Genomic DNA, 16,413 nt, shown 5'->3' with positions numbered 1-16,413 from the left:
ACACACACACACACACAGCAGCACTTGATAAAGCCAGTATTATGATCATGCCTTGTTTATTCAGCAAGAGAAAATATCTGAGAATTTGAGTTTACCACATAAGTAAAACATGCCCCTTCTATTACCAACCTTTTTATTTTGTTATAAATGAGAACATTTCTAAGATGTTTTACATCACTACCTGTGCTATTAAACAGAGGGTTCTAGGCCTGTCCTGACCTTGCTGTGATGACTCCATATGATCACTAAGAACATTAGTTATAAAACTGCTGAGAAAGTAATATTTCCACAAATTCAACAGTACAAGGAACAGTGAAAGGGCTGATTCTCTGATAAACATCCTTCTTTACTAAATGGCTAGAACCAGTCTTTGGCAGCCCTGACTCCCTATGCTAACCCAGGATCACCATTCTAGAAACACTGGGGCTAAGGGATGCTCACAGAACCAGTAGCAGGGATGTTACTCTGAATGTCAACTGTCTAAGGGACCAAAGGTGTCTGACTCTGTGCTGTCCTAACAGCGTGGTCCAGTATTCAACTGTTGCCCAAATATGCTAGTGAAATATTCCCATGAAAAGACAACTTGGTTTATTAGACAGCTAAGTCAGGAGAACTGGACTTCCTGATTCTGTCACTAACCCTGAGACCTTAGGCAAGTCACTCAATCTCTAGGTCCCATGAGTGGGACAGCAGGAGAGGGGGATGCTGGCTGTGTTAACTAGATTTCTCTTTCTGGCTCACCTAACAGAACCAAGTAGGGTCATACTACAGGTTTCTGCCACTATGTGAAAGTTTGCTTTATGCCACTTTTCTCTTACAAAAGACCTACATTAGTACCTGTTTTCACTAAGTGAAAGAAATCTGAAGAGGCTTTTCGCTTTTATGAAATGGCAATTTCTTTTTTTTCCTTCACATCGTTTCAGTTTATGAAAGGTTTCATTGAAACACTCTACTTTCAGATAGCAGGGGAAGCCCATACAGTCCATCAGCCTGTGGTGGCCAAGGTTGACGAACACTGTGTTGTGGCCAGTGTTCAGAGGGTGAACCTGCAGTGTTCTCAAGCTAACAAGACAGCGACAGTACAGGGCCTGTGGCCCACAGGAGTCCTGAGAGGCAAGGGTGCAGGGATGCACAGGTAGAGAAAGATTTTGTTGCTTCGATCTGCCCACATGAGCCCTCCAACAACTGTACTCACTTCTGTCTCCCCACCCCCGTTGGCCCATGACTCCCTACTTCTTCACTTAGAAGGGCACAGAGACATAATAAAATCATTCCTACTGCTGGCACCAAGTCTTAAGGCCACTCTGAAATAAAACTCTCTAGGGCTGTCTTAGCATAACTCTCTGCTACATCCAGCATTAGAGTTTGGGCCTTTGGCAGCCGCTGCTTTAGCTGTTGCTGATCCTTGAGGCTGTACTCTTCAGGGAAGCAAAAGGCACTCATTAAGCCTGACTCCCAAGGCAGGCTACTCTCACCACACTTACTAATGGTGATAGTGGGCTGGAATAAAAACATCCTGGCCCATGTTCACAGTGAAGCACATACATCTCGTCCACATAAAGGCTATTGGTCCAGAAGTGCACACATTCTGGAGAAGGATCCAGTGGCTCCTCTACTTCTTCATTTCTCTCTGAAACATCAAGATAGGTTTACATGGCATCAACATGCACATTGATTGGTTCCTGTTGGATGATACCCTGCATGCACAGGCAACCGATCCCAAGAAGTGTAAATGCCCTCCAAGTACCCTTTCCACCTCTATGTGCCCAGCTGGGTCCCTGCTGAGTGACTAGTACCCACCTCAGTGTCTAATAGCTGATCTCAAGGGCTCTTGCCTTTCTCAGCCTTAAGAACCTTCCCTGGTCAGCAGCACTGCACTGAGACGGTCACTGGGACATCTGCTTGCCCCAAAACTGGAAGCTGAGACTCAATTTCAGTTGAATGCAGGCAGCTTCCTAGTGGTTCTCACAGATCTTCTGGCACATGCTCCACCACAGGGCAATCATACTGTGCTTCTCACAACCCTGGGGCAGCAGCATTGCATGTAGTCAAGCAGGACCATCATTAGGGCACCACTCTGCCCAGGAAAAAAGGGAATGTCAAAGTCTCAACCAAGGACCACAAGGCAGATAGAATTTGCTGTGTCCCTAGGTTCTGAAACTTCCTTTAAAACTCCCATGAAACAGAGAAAGACAGATTCCATATGTTTTCACTCCTATGTGGATCCTGAGAAACTTAACAGAAGACCATGGGGGAGGGGAAGGGGAAAAAAAGTTAAGGAAGGAAGCAAACCATAAGACTCTTAAAAACTGAGAATAAACTGAGGGTTGATGTGGGGTGGGAGGGAAGGGAAAGTGGGTGATGGGCATTGAAGAGGGCACCTGTTGGGATGAGCACTGGGTATGGTATGGAAACCAATTTGACAATAAATTTCATATTAAAAAAAACTTCCATGAAAAAGAAAAACATAAACAAAAATGAAAATGAATACAAAAGTTTATGCAATCCTGAGCATGAAGAAACAGACACATCCTCTCTACTAATGGGAGTGTGAACAGTAAAACCTTTGAGAAGGGAGAAGCCTTTTTTAAAAAAGTACAGTCATACGATAGTCTAACAATTCTACTTCTAGAAATCTGTCCCTAAAGAAATAAGCAGAGAAAAGTGCTAAGATGAATATAATGATGATATTTAATAGTATGTAATTAGAAACAATCCAGATGTCCAAAATAAGGGCTAAGAGAATACCACGTAGCCACTAAAACTGATGCTGATTTTGGAAATATTCATGATATTCTTATTGTTGAGTGAGAAAATAAGGCTATTTCATATCTAGACAGCATAAGTTTTGCTTAAAATATGTAAATATATGTATATATGTTTGTGGACACGTGTGCAAAGAACAGGCCAATACCAAATTGTTAGCAGCGGTTGTCTCCAGATGGTGGGTAGACACAGAGGCCTTTTTTCTATGTTGTTCTGTTTTCCAAATATCTTTTATTGAATATGCATCACTTTTATAGTCAGAAAAAAGTTATTAAAAGAATGTCTATATACAGAAAAAAAGCTTAGTTATTAGACTATACAGTAACAGAGGCTTGAAGCCTTCAGGTCAAGCAGCCATTTAGCCCTTCTCTCCCTCTGGGGGTGTTTATTTTCAGATTAAGTCTCTCCTCCCTCTTTGTCCTGTTTGCTTCTTATCTGTGGTAGCTTAGGAACCCCATCATCAAGCCTGTAAAGAACTTAGACTTAAGTAAGAAACAATTGAGTAAAGAACCAAAAGTGAAATCAGGGAAAATCATTGCTTTCTGACACAAATTTTTATTCCCAATTCTATAACCTTCATATCCACTCCATTTCATACCACTCTTAAAAGTAAAACTCCTTAATCTGCATTCTGGCCCCAGACTTTATTTCTAACATTATTTCTTATTTCTACTACCCCTTCAAATACCTACTTCGGCCTGACTGAATTCCCTGTACATCCACCAGTCCAAATACTACCCATTCTTCAAGGCCCAGTTCAAATGGTACCTTCTCCATTAAGCCCTTCTAGATACTCCCAACACCTCCCCATATCTGAATGACCTCTCCCTTCTTTTAGCCCCCCAGAAACTTTCTCTGTACCTCCAATGTAGGACTTAACCACTATCTACTTTGTATGTACATGATCATAATGTACCTGTCATCTTCTCTGAAGGGACTATATATGATTCATTCATTCATTCATTCACTCAGCAAGTATTTATGGAGCACCTATTATATGCTGGGAACCATTCTAGGCATCAATAATACAACAGTAAACAAAATTCCTTGTCTTTATTGAGCTTATGCTCTATTGAGGGAGCTGTCTTAGATCAGGTTGCCATAACAAAATACCATAGATTGGGTGGCTTAAACACACGGAATTTATTTCTCACAGTTCTTGAGGTTGGGAAGTGCAACATAGAGGGATGAACTGATTTAGTTCCCTGGTGAAGACTTTCCTCCTGGCTTGCAGATGTCAACCATCTCATTGTGTCTCCACATGCTTTGGGGTGGGGAGAGGGAGAGGGAGAGGAAGAGAGAGGGAGAGAGAGAGAGAGAGAGAGAGAAGCGAGTTTTCAGGTGTCTCTTCTTGTAAGGCACTAATCCCATCATGAGGACCCCACCCACATGACCAAAGGCCTCATCTCCAAATAGCATCATATTAGGGATTAAGGCTTCAACATATGAATTTGAGAGGGACAAAATTCAGTCCATGGCAGGAAGTAAGAAAATTAGATAGTATATGAGTTGGCACCAAGTGCTAGAGAAAAAAAAAAAAAGGAAGGGGAATAGGGAATGTTGGTAGGCAGTGGTAAATTTTAAATAGGGTGATATTTGAGCACCTGAGAAAACATCATTTGAATAAATATTCTTACCAGGTAATGGACTGAGCTTTGTATACATCTGGAATGGAAGTGTTTTAACAGAAAGAAATGCAAATGCAAAGGCCCTGTGGCAGGAGCTTACCTGGCATAGTCAATGAACAGCAAAGAGCACAGTATACGTGGAGTACAGGGAGAAGAGGCAAGAGTAGAAGATGAGGTCAGAAAGGTAACAAAGGCCCAGATGCTGTAAGCCAATATAGGCCACCCTAAAGGCTTTGGAGTTTATTCTGAGTGAAAAGTGGAACCATCATAGGACTTTGTGCAAAGGAAAAACGAAAGATAAGTAGCATTTTCAAAGGATCACTCTGGATGCTAAGTGGCAAGTAGATTGTAAGCGGCAAGGGGGGAAATAGGGAGACCAGCTGGAGGCTACTGCAGTAATCCAGATGAGAAATAAATATGGCTTTGGACCATGGTGGCAGTATTAGAAATGATGAGAAATTGAAGAGTCTAGATGTATTTCAAATATGCAAAACATTTAAATTTATGATACATGGGAAAGAATGGAATGAAGAATGAAGTTGCTTGGACTGAGCAACTGGAATTTATTGAGACAAGGGAGACTATGGAAGGTACAGATTTGGGAAGGGAGACCAGATTTGGATGTGTTAAGTTTGAGATGCCTATCTCCCTTTCAGGTAGAAATCTTAAGCAGGCAATTGGGTAAAGGAAACTGAATGTCAGAAAAGATCCAAGATGAGGATCTACAATTGGAATCAGGTATTAGACTGAAAAGTCTTGAAACTAAATGAGATAACTATGGGAATGACCAAGGTCCAAGGACTGAGTCCAGGAGAACTCTAAGATTAAAAGATCAGGAATATAAAAAAAATCAGCAAATGAGACTGAAAAGGAAGAGTCATTGGAAACCAAAGTAGCATAGCCAAATGAAGAAAGTGAACAAAGAAAGAGTGTATTTTTCCAAGGCTGCTGAACAAGTTAGACATGTGGAGGGCAATGGCAGTCACATGGTTCCAGTAGGGGTAGGGGCAACAGCCTGACTCAAGTGGGTTTAGAAGAGAATGAAGGGATAAGACTTTAAAACTGAATATATAGACCCCTTTCAAAGAGTTTTGCTGTAAAGAGGAGCAGAGAAACAGGGCTGAAATTTGAACAGGGGAAAATTGAATCAAGAAAGGATTTTTTAAGACAGAAAAATGACAATATTATTGCATGCTAGTGAGAATAATCAAGAAGATAGGGCAAACAGTCAAGAAATAAATTTCAAAAGGGGAGGGAGTGAATTAGAAATAAGGAAGGCAAAAATAAAAGGAGAAAGGAAGGGCAAGAGAAAAGAAAGAAGGGAAGAAGCAAAGAAGAGAGAGGCAGAGATAATTAAATTTTCAGAATTGGGCATACAAAAGGTGATCTTGTCCATTAGGACTCTTTCTCTGGCCTAGCACTCTTTCTCTGGCCTAGCAGTGACCATGGGGCGCTTGGCCTGGCTCAGAAGAAGGCAACTTAGAAAATCTGACTGCAAAGATTGACAGTATAATATCAAGAGCATAGAATCTGACTGTAAGCGTATAAGTCCTGAAATTTGGGACTTTGGACAAGCTCCTCAACCTCCTTGTGTCTCAATGTCTTTGTCTATAAAATGGGGATGATGACATTATCTTCCTCAGGTTGTTTTGAGGTGTAAATAAATTATTTAAAGTGCTTGGAGCATGATGGACATGTGAGCTATCATTACAAGCAGGAATCATCAAGGGCCAGGAATATTCCCACCCTGGGCCTCAGAAACAACTGGGCTGGAACCACAGAATGATCCAGGCTGGTGCATGTCCCTTGTCTCTACTCCTATCTGCAATATGACTTCATTCTTTCCTCACTCCTGTCACCAATAACTCCAGAGCTCCACAGTTTATAACAAAGCCAGCTACTCAAAGGAGGGATAATTGAATTACCCTCTGATCTTAAATACAGGAATTATTGGGAAGGGACTCATTGACCAACTTTATTCAAGTGCCAAGACCAGGTAGCGATAGGGCTAGTGCCATATAAAACAATGGACACTCCAGGGGGAACTGTGTAAGTAGATTGGGATGTTGAGCGGTGCCAAAGAGAAATGAAGATGACTGGAAGTCTGGGGAGGGGAGGAGAGACTGAAAAAGATTGAAAAAGGAAGTGCTATGACTGTCTTTATAAGAGCAGAGAAGATTTGAGATACACAGAAGAGGAAATGATGAGATTGGAGCCATGAGGCCACAAGTTACGGGATACCAGCATCCACCAGAAGCTGAAAGAGGCAAGGAAAGGATTCCCCTTCTGATCCTCTGGAAAGAGCATGGCCTTACTGAAGCCTTAGTTTAGGCCCCATACCATTGATTTCAGATTTATGGTTCCAAAACCGAGATAATAAATTTTTTATCTTTTAAGCCAAAAAGAAAAAAGAAGTGTCAGCCAGCCAGAATAATTGCCATACCCTCCTCTCCCTATATCCTTCTTTAGTGTCATCATCAAAGAAAGGGGAGCACAGGGAAAGTATGAGGTTTCCTTATGGAGATTCTGCTGATATAAAGAGAGTTCTCTCTGGTCCAGACCCTTGATAAAAATTGAAATCTGGGAGGCAGGAGCAATGAATTCCTAGTGTAGGGGATCACCAAGAAGCCTGCATGCCGGTGTACTTGGTTCCTCTTGTCACAGCCTTGACAAATTGTAGCACGAGGACTAGACCCCCAATTCTACCCTACCCTGGAACATTTCAGCAAGACTGCCCACCTGAGGGCTGATGGTTTTCTCTAAACCAGTTGAGTCTAAAGTTTGAGTATTCTGTCTTTTTTTTCCTGATATCCCCATTTTAACCAACCTCTGCTGCTTGCATAGGCCCCCAAATTATAAAACCACAGTCTTGCCAAGATCCAGGATAATTGGAATGCCAAGATGGAGCACAGAGAAAAAGCAGCTGGAAGCCAGGGAGTCGAATAGACAGCCATTAAAGTTTGCTAGACATAAGGTGGTCAGGGCTTGGACCAGTGATAAAAATAGGACTGGAGAGGAAGAGCAAGATAAGAGAGATGTTCCACACAAAAAAAGTAAATGGAGAAGTGGTCCCAGAAGTAAAATTTAGTTAAGCTTATCTAAGCAGATACTGAAAGACATACAGCCTCTAGGTTGGGTGGGCCCCTGATCTTATATTAGTATAAGTCAGAATGACTTTTCCTTTTTGTATTGTCTCTCTGGTGCCTGGCTTTCAGACACTTGTCACCCAGGCTTGGATAATTCCTTCCTTCCTTCCTTCCTTCCTTCCTTCCTTCCATCAAATTGAGCACCTATTTGCCTACCATGATTCTGGCAACTGGGAATACAGGCAGTGAACAAAAGTGACAAAGATCACTTTTCTACTTTTCTTATGGAATTAACATTCTAGTGGAGGGAACCAAACAATAAATTAACACATACATGTGTGTTTTAGATGAGTTACATGATGCTATGTGCTATCTAAAAACTCAATCAGGGGGCGCCTGGGTGGCTCAGTCGGTTGAGCGGCCGGCTTCGGCTCAGGTCATGATCTCACGGTCCGTGAGTTCGAGCCCCGCATCGGGCTCTGTGCTGACAGCTCAGAGCCTGGAACCTGTTTCAGATTCTGTGTCTCCCTCTCTCTGACCCTCCCCCGTTCATGCTCTGTCTCTCTCTGTCTCAAAAATAAATAAACGTTAAAAAAAAATTAAAAAAAAAACTGAATCAGGGAATACTTATTAAGAATATGAGAAAATAAACCATTCTAATAGGGGAAGGGCATTCCTGTAGAGGAAACAGCAAATACAGAGACTCTGGGACAAGGAAGTGTCTGGTATGTTTGAAGAACATAAAGGAGCAGAGTGAGTGAGAGGGACATTATTAAGAGATGAGGTCAGAGAGTTAACTGGAGGAGAGGGAGAAGATCATGTTGGGCCTTATAGACCCTAACAGTTCTTGGTGAAATGAGGAGCACTGGGGAGGGGAAGAGGGCAGTTTAAGCAGAGCAGCAACATGATCTGGTACCTCACTAAAAGAATTACTCTAAAAGCTGCATTGAGAACACACTGTGGTTGGGGAAGAAGGTGGGAAGAAACAGAAACACAGTGAGGAGGCTACTGTAATAATGCAAAAGAGAGATGATGGTAGCTTTGGGGTGATAGCAGTGGAGGCCAATAGTGGCCAAATGCAGGAAATATATAGATATTGAAGCTGTAACCAACAGGATTTTACTGATGTTAGGTGTCAGACAAAAAGAAGAGTCAGGGATGACTTCAAGGTGTTTAGCTTGAGAAACTGGAAGGATGGAGAAACATTGCCTGAGATGGAGAAGACTCTCAGATGAGCAGACTCGAAGAGGAATTCAGTTCTGACATGTTAAGGTTGAAACATCTATTCTAAATCCAAGTGAAAATGCCAAGTAGGCAGGTAAATATAGAAGTCTAGAGTTCAGAGGAGAGGTCTGTGCTAGATACGTAAATTTGGGCATTGTTAGAATATAGATGATATCTAAAGATATTCAGGATAAAGTCACAAAGGAAGTGGGCACTGCTAGAAAAGAAGTTCAAGGACTAATCCTTGGGGCACCCCAATAGTAACAAATTGGCGAGGTGAGTGGGAAATTACAAAGGAGACTGAGAAGGAACTAAGAGAAATGTAGGAGGAAACCATTTTAAGGGTTGTCACAAAAGTCTTTGCCCTATCTGCAGGAAAAGTAGCAGAATCTAGAGTGTCACCTGAAAAAAGGAATGAGTGGATGAGTTAAAATTAAAACCTCTCACCATTCCTGAATTGTTTATATGTACATGCCAGTATATTAAGTGGCCATGTGAGCTCTGAAGGAGTACTTGAGGTCACCAGACAATTTTGCCAGATTAAAGACACGGGCCATCATTTGGGGGCATTACCATTCAACTCCCTCCCTCCTCCCTCCCCAAAGTTCTGGGCATAAAGTCCCTGGTTCTTACTTGATCCATATCTAGATTCCATTTTACCAAATCCTGTGCTCAAGCCTGGCCTTGGAAAAATGAGCTCACTCTGAAATACTTAGGGAGTTTCTTAAATGAGTTTGATTTTCAGCTGTTAAACTTGATGGAAATGTTAAAAATGTTAAAATGTTAAAAAATCAGCTGTGACAACCCTGACAAGAGACGGGAATGCTATTAGCAGGCTCTATTAGCAGTGAATGAGTGTTGGTACACACAATGTCCCCAAGCAGTAAAACACAGGTGGCTTCACTGAGAAACAATCACAAGAACCAAAGATGGGTTTTGGGGCAAAGATAAAAGGAGGGGGCTTTATTTTCTTTCATTCATTACATTTCCACTTTTCTTACCATTAGGATACATTAGTCATATAAACACTTCTGGATAAAGAACACACAGAGAAAGAGCAAAAAGATCTTCAAAAGTTTCTTGCTTCTCTAAATATCTACAGATAAGAATATTCATTCTAATAGCACTCCTGTGATGCTTCTGTCATTATGGCTGCAACCTGTAGGAAATTCTCATTTTGAAATCCCACCTCTGAGACTTCTTATTAAGAGGAAAGAAAGATGTTTTAAAAACCTGCTAATGCCAGTGTTACAAATTCGGTTTTGTGTACCAAAAAAGTCCATGCAAATAGCATATTTGATGGGAATTACAACATATCAAAACTGGAAGGGCCCTCTAAGACCATCTAGTCCAAGCCTCTCTTTTTAAAAAGGAGGAAACTGAGGCCCAGAGAGGGGAAATGGCCTGACCATAGTTGTAGAGTGAGAGAACATTCTCAACCCCCACACCCAACCCACTCTTTCTTTCCACTACACTTGAGCATGTACTAATGGAACACAAATTAAAGCAGAATATTGCAAAAGGGTTAGAAAACCTGAAATTGCTCATAAAGGATTGTTATTTTCTCAACTGGTTTTTTTTTTTTTTTTTGCAGCACTAGAAATTCTGGTTGAAGTAATCCACAGAGCAAAACAAAGTGGATGACAGCCAAATACTAATCACCACTTTCATCTGAAAGCATTGTTGTTTACAGCCTGTTTTTATCTTCACAGGGTGAAACTCCACATATGTAAAAATTGAATTTAATTCCATTGAAAGTTTGTTATAGTGACTGCTGAAAATCACAGGTGATTCATGGTCCCTCAGGCATACCTGTTATGCCCACTAACAGCTAAAATTCCTCACCAGCATTGTTGGAATCCAAGGGTCAGTACCTCTGTGAGATGCACGAAGCAAATTAAACCATTTTAATGGCCTCAAACTGGAATTTTTGTGAACAAGGACAGGGAAAGACAGAGCTAAAGAGATTGATTGTATGTGTATGGGGGACCAAGAATGTGGAGCTAAATACCACTCTCTCCTGAGCTCCACAGGGAGGCACTGGGAGACCCCTGGAGTGTGCTTTCTTTAATAGCTCAACTGGGAGCTGAAAGTGTAGTAAGAGCCTCTTTCATTGACAATGGGGGTAGAAAAGAGAAGTAATGTGTTTCCCCACATGCTTTTTCCCTCACATATTTTCTATGTGCACTTTAAGAATACTAATTTTTAAAAAATGATTTCCCGATTAACTTTCTGCCTTCACTTTGGTAAAGCCAGGAAGCAGTAGCCATTGCAATCAGGACAAGGTCCTTTGAAGAGGGTGGTCTTTGTCTTTGCCAGGACAACCAAGGGTTAAATTAAGGGGCCAGCTTCTAGCCTTCTCCTGATGTCTGTGAGAGAGGACATTCACTCTCCAGCCATCTATTTCTTACTTTCCAGTTCACTTCTGGCCAGGAATTAGACAATAGTGGCTTCTCAACCACCGCTAAACCTATAGAGAGAATCAAGAAGTTGGCTGCTGACCTAGTGCTCCCTCCACGGAAACCTTCCCTTTCCAGGAGAACAAAGGCACTGACGTCAACAGATAAAATGAAAAAAACAATTCTAAAAGTGAAAGGTATTTTTTTTTAATTTTAAGTTGACATTTACTCTAATCACTGAAAAATATGCTAAGAATGCCAGGAAGCATTTATGTGCTTAGCATTGCAGAGGAAAGAAGGATATAAGAGATAGTCTTTGCACTCACAGAGCCATTTTGCAGTTGGAGAGATAAAATGTACACATTCAATAATAGCAAACAATATAAGAAAATACAGAGACTGAGTGAAGTGTGTGATAGGAAATCACACATAAAAAAAAGATGATTAACCTAGAGACCACAATGAAATTTTTGAAGAGGAAGTGGCATGTGGGGAAAGACGTGGAGAACTGCATGAACAAGAAATACAGTGGCAGAGATCAATACAGGTGTCTATGAAAAAGTGAGGACACCAGACTATTAGGAAGAAAGATAGAAGACGTGGGGCCTTGAGAGACAGAAAGAAGAGTCTGGACCTGATGGGGCTAGACAAGAAAGAGGGCACTGTGAAGGTCTGAGCTTAGGAATTAAAAGCAGCACTGCAAAAAAAAAAAAAAAAAAGTAGGCAGGATGGGCCTAGGAGAGAAATAGAGAGAAAGGAGGTGACTATGGAGTACACAGCAGGAGATGATGAAGGCTTAGATTACAGATTTGGAAAGAGAACTGAAATGAGCAGGGTAAAATGTGACAAAGCTGAAAGAAGAAGGAAGAAAGGTTATAGACAATTTTAATTTCAACTAATTTTATCACAGGCTGCTGCTGATGCTGTATATCATTGCTCTGGGATAAACAGGAATAATAATGAGTCTGTGTATCAGTGTGTGTGTGTGTATGTGTGTGTGGTATGTTTTACACACTTAGGTAGTTTTCCGATGCCTTTTCCTGCCATTCTGAGTGGAAATGTCAGAACGAAAACAGGGAGATGGTCATAGGAATTAATAATACAGATACTTTTTTTGACTTAAATTAATGACATTTATTATTTATTATTTCACACAATAGGAAGTCCAGAAGTAGAACAGACTCCAAGCATAGTCCAGTCAAGAGCTGAAACAATTAACTATCCATGTGATGTAAAATGAACCTCAACCCTTATTTCACAAAATACACAAAAATTAACTCAAAATGATATTCATAATCCAAATAGCTGACCTAGGGCTTCTATCCAGAAAATATAAAGAACTCTCGCAACTCAATAATAAGAAAGCAAACAATCTACTTTTTAACATTAAGAACAAATTTAGGGGCGCCTGGGTGGCTCAGTCGGTTAAGCGTCCAACTTTGGCTCAGGTCACGATCTCGCGGTCCGTGAGTTCGAGCCCCGCGTCGGGCTCTGTGCTGACTGCTCAGAGCCTGGAGCCTATTTCAAATTCTGTGTCTCCCTCTCTCTCTGACCCTCCCCCGTTCATGCTCTGTCTCTCTCTGTCTCAAAAATAAATAAACGTTAACAAATTTTTTTTTAAAAAAAACAAATTTAAACAAACATTTCACAAATAACATATAGGAATGGCCAATAGGCATGTGAAAGGATGCTCAGCATCATTAGTCATCAGAAAAATGCAAATTAAAGCACAATGAGATACCACTCACTATTCACGCACTTGAATGGCTAAAATTAAAAAGACTGCCAATAACAAGTGTCAGTGAGCATGCAGATCAACTAGAAGTCTCATACACTGCTGGTGGGAATGTAAAATGGTAAAGCACTTTGGAAAACAATTTTGGTAGCATCTGGTAAATTTAAACAAAGATACACTTACCATGTGTCTCAGAAGTCCCACCCTCAGCTATTTACCCAAGATATATAAAAATCTATGTCCACAAAAACAACTCACATATAAATGTTCATAGTAGCACTATAATGGCCCAAATCAGAGAACAATTTAAATGTCCAACAGCAGATAAATAAACTATTTAAATAGTGTGTATCCATACAATGAAATTCCAGTCAGCAATATAGAGGGACATACTACTGATATAATTATTACATGTATGAATCTCAAAATCCTTAAGCTGAACATAAGAAGACAGACACAAAAGTGAGCCTAGTATATGATTTCACTTATATCAATGGCTATAAAGGCTAAAATTAATCCATAGTGGCATAGGGCAGATTCATGGTTGCCTGGGGCCAGAGGTGGTAAGACTGACTACAAGAGTGCATGCAGGAACTTCTGGAATTATGGGCATTTTCTACATTTTTAATTTCGGTGATGGCATCATCGGTGTATATATTTGTCAAAACTCATCAGACAATACAATTTAATTTTTTTATTTATTATTTATTTTAGAGACAGAGAACGTGTGAACAGGGCAGAGCAAGAGAGAGAGGGAGAGGATCCCAAGCAGACTCCATGCTCAGTGCAGAGCCTGACGTGGGGCTTGATCCCACGACCCTGGCATCATGACCTGAGCTGAAATCAATAGTCGGATGCTCAACCAAATGAACCACCCAGGCACCACAAACTATACAATTTAAAAGGGTACAATCTATTGCATGTAAAAACTTTTAATTCTTTATTTTTATCATGCCCCCAAAAGTGGAGGTGGTATAGTGTGGTGATTAATGAGTGCATTCCCAATACTTCTTCTTTTCTTCTTTTTATTAAAATGTATAGGGGCACCTGGGTGGCTCAGTCAGTTAAGCATCTGACTCTTGATTTTGGCTTAGGTTCTGATCTCATGGTCATGAGATTGAGCCTCAAATCAGGCTCTGCAGTGAGCATGGAGTCTGCTTAAAATTCTCTCTGTCTCCCTTTGCCCCTCCCCTGCTTGCTCACGAGTGTGCTCTCTCTCTCTCTCTCTCAAAACAATGTATAAATATGGGCTAAATGGGTGATGGGTATTAAGGAGGGCGCCTGTTGGGATGAGCACTGAATGTTATATGTAAGTGATAAATCACTAAATTCTACACCTGAAACCAAATTTACCATATATATTAACTAAAATTTAAATGAAAACTTGAAAATAAAAAAAGTATAAAATCGGAATGAATTCAAGCATACAAATTACAGAAAATAATATAGCAGACTCCATTGTGCCTACTACAAATGTGAAACAGGTGTAAATACTTGGTGTTATGGAGCTCTGAAATAGAAAAGAAAAAAGAAACCAAAGTGATAAAACATAATTATTACAAGTGAAGCCCCACTTCCAACACTTCTCCCTTCCTTTTCTCCCCTCTCCAGAGAGAACCGTGTTCCTTAAGTTGATGTTTATTAATCAGCTGTTTGGTTTTGTACACTAACTATAAAAATATGTGTCCATAAATAATGCATAACATTGTTTTGTAGATTTTGAATATATATAAGTGGCATCTCTGCATGTATCTTCTTGCAAATTACTATTATCATCTAACATTATTTTTTAGATTATATGTATTGATATACTAGATATACATCTAGTTCATTCATTTTAATCACTGTGTGAATGAGGCACAGTTTATTTAGCCATTTCCCAACGGAGGAATGCTACATTGCTTCAACTTTGCTACTTTTATGTACAGTGCTACAATAAACATCCCCATATGTGTTTTTCATTCCTACAAGAGTTTATTAGGATGTGTACAAATAGTCAAACAACAACAATAAAAAAACCAGACTCAGACTCATAAATACAGAGAACAAACTGGTGGTTGCCAGAGGGGAGGAGAATGGAAGCAAAAAGGGTTTATTAGGGTACATATATAGATGTGGACTTCCTGGTTTAAAGAATGTTTTGAATATTTATACTGTGTAACAAACCACCCTAAAACTTAGTGGTTTAAAGCAGTAACTATCATGTATTTTTGCTCATAAATATGCAATTTGGGTGGGGATGGCTCATTTATACTCCACATGGCATCACCTGGATGGAGCTACTGAAACTAGAGTAACCATTTCCAAAATACATCATTCTCAGTGTTGGCAAATTGGTGTTGGCCATCAGCTGGGAGCTCAGGTTAGCACTGTCAGCCAGGGACCTCAGTTCTCTACATGTTACTCTCCCTATGGCTGCTTATATTTCCTCTCAGCATGATAGATGGATTTCAAACAGTCCCAGGCACTTGATTGAGGTTTCTTCTGATCTTGTTACTAAAATCCTAGAACATCATGTCCATTGTATTCTATTAGGCCAAATTCAATGGAAGAAGTGACAAAGAATTTTAAATGACAGTCATTTTAAATCTACCACATTTCCCCCCAATCATAAATTATTTACATTTCTCATGCATGCAAAATACACTTACCCCCTCAACAAGGCCTCCAAAAATTTCAACCAATTTTGACATCAGGTTCAAGTTTGAGGACCAGGATCTCATCAGCTAAATCAGGTCTAGGTGGGGATAAGGCTCCTCAAGTGAAGTCCCTTAGGTGAAGAGCCTCACCCACATTCCCAATGTATAATGCATAGGTATATAATCACCACAGTAGACACTCCCATTCACAAAGGAGAGGAACAGGAGATATATGGCACTCCATAGCAATTCTGAAATCCAGCTGGGCATATATCACTAGTTTTTGTCTGTTTGTTTGTTTGTTTGTTTGTTAAGGCCAGTCCTGCTCTCTAGGAATGATTGTCCATAGCTCTTGGTACCACCCTCTGAATCACCCTTCCGTATGTATAACAAATGGCTCATAGACAGATAGGACTTCTGGAATGGTGGTATGAAAAGTTTGATGAAACTTTCTTCAGCAAAATGACCATTTAAGCATAGAGAAATCTTTTTTAAAAAACAAAGTCTCTAAACTTTGTATTAAGGACATAACAGCAAATGAAGAAACATCTATCCAAGAAAATCTGCTAAATCTCAGTAAGCATAGTGAATGTCTGTAGCATCTAAGCCATGACATGCTCTCATGCCCCACCTTACAGCTTTGTACAGTGAAATCTCTACTCTAGGCAGGTGTAACAGGAAGACAGGTGCTCTCTTTCCCCACAACACCTACTCTAGAGCTCCAGCTTCACCCTGGGAGGGGCAGGGTGCTGGTGTCTTTCTTCCTCCCCATCCCTGTGTTGCAGAGGTTCTATTCTGCACAAGAGAGCCTGAGAGAGCTGAAACTCCCTTCCCTCATTTAGCTTGCACTCATGGGGCAAGGGCTCTGCCTGAGGAAAGACAGGACAAGAATATGAGCATTCAGTTGGCACCACCCCAGCTCACGCATACAATAGA

The sequence above is a fragment of the Panthera uncia genome, chromosome X, assembly GCF_023721935.1.
Source record: "Panthera uncia isolate 11264 chromosome X, Puncia_PCG_1.0, whole genome shotgun sequence".
Taxonomy (NCBI): Eukaryota; Metazoa; Chordata; class Mammalia; order Carnivora; family Felidae; genus Panthera; species Panthera uncia.
The sequence above is the reverse complement of the archived record's forward strand: the minus strand, read 5'-3'. Positions refer to the sequence as shown.